This window comes from Lepidochelys kempii, chromosome 14, assembly GCF_965140285.1.
Source record: "Lepidochelys kempii isolate rLepKem1 chromosome 14, rLepKem1.hap1, whole genome shotgun sequence".
NCBI classification, from domain to species: domain Eukaryota; kingdom Metazoa; phylum Chordata; order Testudines; family Cheloniidae; genus Lepidochelys; species Lepidochelys kempii.
In genome coordinates, this window is record NC_136393.1 from 42,138,379 (window position 1) to 42,142,999 (window position 4,621).

A 4,621-nucleotide genomic window follows, 5' to 3' on the forward strand; every position below is an offset into this window, starting at 1 on the left:
ACTGGGAGGGGCCGCCTGCAAGTATCTGCTAGTCCCAGCCATAGAAGGAAAAGAAGAAAAAGGAGGAGCCAGGAGTGGGAGGGGGAGAAAACAGGAAAGTGAAACTGAAGGAGAGTAAAAGAGGGGGAAGGTCAGGGAGAGGGCAGGAGAGAAGGAATGGATGGAGGTGGGGAGAAGGGATGGGAGAACGGGGGGGCAATGAAGAGAGGGGGAAGAATATGAACCAATCTGAAGTGTATTGCTTGTCACATAGGCTGGAAGGGAGAGCATATCCTCTGCCCCACAGGCAGGAACTGCTTAATCCATCCCAACACTCACTGGGGATTGAAGTGGGGACCGACAGCGCTTAGCACAAGTCTCTACAGCTGGAGCTAAAGAGTCAGTTTGTGAAGTTCAGAGCTGTAAAAACCCATAAACCCTGTGGCTCAGCCATCAAGGGGGGTGTGAATGACACACACTCACCAGAGGGTTACAAGTGCACTGAGGGATTTTTCGGCTCCCTCAGGAGAAAAGGGGGTGTCACAAAGCTCAGGTAGAAAGTTAGGGTTACGGATGCTTTGGAAATTTCTGTAAATATAAATGCTACAGGACACTAAGGATTCAAAGCCCCTGTCATTTTGAACCTCACTTTGCTTTGTGTGGCAACCTTTGGCCAAATTCTCCTGTCCTTTAGACAGTGGAAACCGGAGACCATTTAGGTTATGTCTACACTGTGCAGCTGTTAGCGACAAGGCTGTGTCAACAAAGCGCTGTTTACACTTGCACTTGCCACAGCAAAACTTTTGTGGTTCAGTTGCAAGTGTAGCCTAAGCTACAGCCCTGAGCTCTGCCTTGCCCGCAGTGAGGGCACTCTGCAGGCAGGCCGTACAGCGCAGGCTGGCACTGCGTGATGGCACAGCTGAGATTCAATTCCATGCAGAGAACAACATTAAAAAAAAGTTCAGGTGGCGAAGTCAAGCATGTAAACACTGTGAAATGCCAGAATTAAGGTGCCTGAACAGCCACATCACCAGTATCAAGAGTCGACAGCTCAGGTAAGAGCATCAGAGGCAGGATTTTTAGTGCAGTCACAGTAGCTTTATTTCTCTGTGGGCTCCATGGGAGTGTTGACATTGACTCCGATAGAAGCAAGATCAAGCCCTATATAGGCAACCTGGGGGCTTGGAGCCAACTGCTAGAAAGGTCCAGGTGCTGCACCTTGGTTTCTGCTGCATTGTTTTCCCAGAAGCCACTGGTGTCCAGACTTTTTGGCTTACTCTGACAAGCTGACAAGTTGATCTCATTTTGAAGGTACAGCCTGAGCCTCTCCATTTTGATGGCACAGTCTGGGGACACACATTGTCAGGCTGTAGGAGGATTCGGGTTTTATCTTTGACCCCTGCCCCTCGTAGTTTATGCAGCTGTAGCCATGGATCTCAGCATGCTCAGAGCTGCACACCTCAGGGGGGCATGGGAAGGAAATGCCTTGGGGACGTTCCCCTCTGGGAGCCCCATGACCCGCTCCTGGGGGCACACAGATCCCAGAGCTCTTCGGCTTCGTTGGAGGAATTTACAGTGTCTGCTGTGACTCGGAAAGCTGCACATCTCTTCAGCTACCTGCTAAGAGCATCCTGACCATTAACAGCAAGTTGTTGCTGATGTCTGGCTCACAGGCCAGAGAGCCCATCTAGTGGGTTGTAAAGAATGAAACATGGGAGGAGCACAGACATGACGAGAAGTTCATACCAGGGTGGTTTGATCAGGGGTTCATGGGCGCACTGACGTCCGCAAAAACCCTGCAGTGATGTCTTCTGTCCCACAGGGCTGGGCTTGGCTCCCTGCTGTGGGTGTTGTGACCTGGGGGCTCTGACCACTTGCAGCAACACCTTCCACCTCTGCACTGTGACCCTAAACCCAGACTGGTGGAAAGGGGCAATGGGGGGAGGGGCTATAGTGTGAGCCTGCCCCTCACTCAGCCTGCAATGGGGAGCCAGGCACAGCCCCATGGGACAGGACACAGCACTGCAGAATGAGTGTGGGCTGGGCTCACTCTCCAGCCCCCTGCCCTCTGGCCTCCCCTCGGCACTTGGCTAGGATTGGGGCTGCGGTGCTGAGGCAGAAGGTGCTGTTGTGGTTGGTCTGAAGAGGAGGAGGAGGAGGAAGAGGCAGTGGCTGAGTGAAGTGGTCGTTAGGGAAGTCCATTTGTGCAAAGCCATCCACGATGTCACGCATGTTGCCCAGAGTCACGGCCTTTCAGAGTCCAATGGTCAACTTTCCCACTCCGCACTGGTAAGTGGCCGATCAGTAGCAGTCTGGAGTAGCTAGCTTCCACAGTGCAATCACCATGTGCTTCTCCAACGACAGGGCAGCTCTCATTCTCATGTCTTTGGGCTGCAAGGCTGGGGCAAACTCATCACACGGTCCCACGAATGTGGCTTCCTCATCTGAAAGTTTTGCAGCCACTGCTCGTCATCCCAGACGTGCATGATGATGTGATCCCACCACTCAGTGCTTGTTTTCTGAGCCCAAAAGCAGTGTTCCACTGTGGTCAGCACCTCCATGAATGCCACAAGGAATCACGTGTCGTAGCTACTACACATGGGAAGATGAATGTTGCACTCCTCTTGCCTTTGTAGCTTAAGGAATAACTCCACTGCCACTCGTCATGTTGTGACACTCTGTACCTTAGGGGAACACCCTGCACCCCCATGTTCATCCTTATAATATGATTGTGTGGTATCCAATGCAAAGTTTGTCATCTTGGGTGTCTTTGGAAGGCTCATGATGCACTGAGCATTGTTGTTATAGTAATGTTATAGGTTGTAATTTCAGGTATATAGTTATGAGGCTGAAAATGTGTCCTCATGGCTTAAAAGAAGCTCAGGCAAAACTCTCCAGGAGCAGAGGGGCAGTACACACCTCATCAGGGTATGTATGGGACAAACCCAGCCCAGCTTCACAGGAACAAAGGACACTGGCTTAGGCAGCAACAAAGGATCTATTGGACTCTCAAGTGAGTCACCCCCCTTCCCTTGGTCAGTTTGGGACTACAGTGAGGTAATGCTCACCTGACTCTGAAGCGGGAGGGGGGGGAAGCCAAGAGGGAAGAAAGAACACGATAAAAGGGAGAGACCTTTGCCATGCTCTTTCTTTTCCACCTACATCTACAGACACCACCACCAAGTGACTGAAGCACTGATCAAAGGGGAGAGCCTGGTTGAAGGGCAGCCAGCCAGCTGTGGTGAGGCGTATCTTAGTTTGTAAGGGAACTGAAAGTGTTAAGATCAGCTTAGAATGTGTTTTGTTTTTCTTTCATTTGACCAAATCTGACTTCTTGTGCTTTGACTTATAATCACTTAAAATCTATCTTTTGCAGTTAATAAATTTGTTTGTTTATTCTACCTGAAGCAGTGTGTTTGGTTTGAAGCATGTCAGAGCCTCCCCTTGGGATTTCAAGCCTGGTACATATCAATTTCTTTGTTAAATTGACAAACTCATATAAGCTTGCAGCGTCCAGCAGGCGTAACTGGACACTGCAAGACGGAGGTTCCTAGGGTTGTGTCTGGGACCGGAGATATTGGCTAGTGTCCTTTGATTGCAAAATGCAAGCAGCGGCTGGCCAAAAGTGCTCACTCATGTAGCTGGGAGCAGCTTACATGCTAGAGGCTGTGTGTGAACAGCCCAGGAGTGGGGATTCCCACAGCAGAGCAGGGTAAGGCTGGCTCCCAGACTCAAGGATTGGAGTGACCTAGCAGATCACTGGTCTAGACAACACCAGGGGAATGTCACAGTGTCCCATCTATGTGCTTGACTAAGCTGTCTGCAATATGGGGCTACTCATGCATATGTAACCCACTATTTTTTGTGGATGTTGTGTGGACGGTAACAGCCTACTGCTGCTGCCAGCTATTGTAACTAGTTCTTTAGTTCAAGTGGTGAAGAGCTGCGCTGCAGTGAGGAAAGACCAGCGTTCAAACCCTTGTGATGATGTAGAGGATATTCCAATTATACTGAAAATAACTTTTATGTTTTAAACAGTAGGAAATGACTTACCAAAAGCTACCTTACCAACATTGTAAATAACAAGAATTACTGTGGCCATGGGGAGCATTGAGCATTTGCAGGATTCCTGTTTGCTAAGACAACCTAGAGCCAGTGGGGTGTGAGTGTCCTGGGGAGCTGACCCATGCTTGGAGATCAGTGGTAGCTCCTGGGCCCCATATTCAGCATTATTCACATAGTTAAATGTGTCCAGAGCATCAATGTGGTGACAGTTTATGGTTCGGGCAGATGCCAGCCATAAGGGCGAATGGTGATGAGGGGAAACATCTCGGTTGGTGTTTCACAGGGTAGAGGCCCATCTGAGTGCACTGGAAATGCACATGCAGAAGCGCACAGACATTTGCACGCACAGCTACCAGAACCCCCCCTCCCCCCACACACTAACGTCCTGGCTCCTCTTCCCTCACTCATTGGAGGAGCCCCATTGATGTCAGGGCACCAGTGAGATGGCTCACGTGAACCAGGGCTGCAGGATGGGGCCCACGGGGGGGATTATGCCCACAACCAGCCCGTGCAGCAAGGCCCTTCGCAAGCACATTCTGCAGTCTCCAGGGCAGAAGCAGGTACAGAGCTGAGCTCC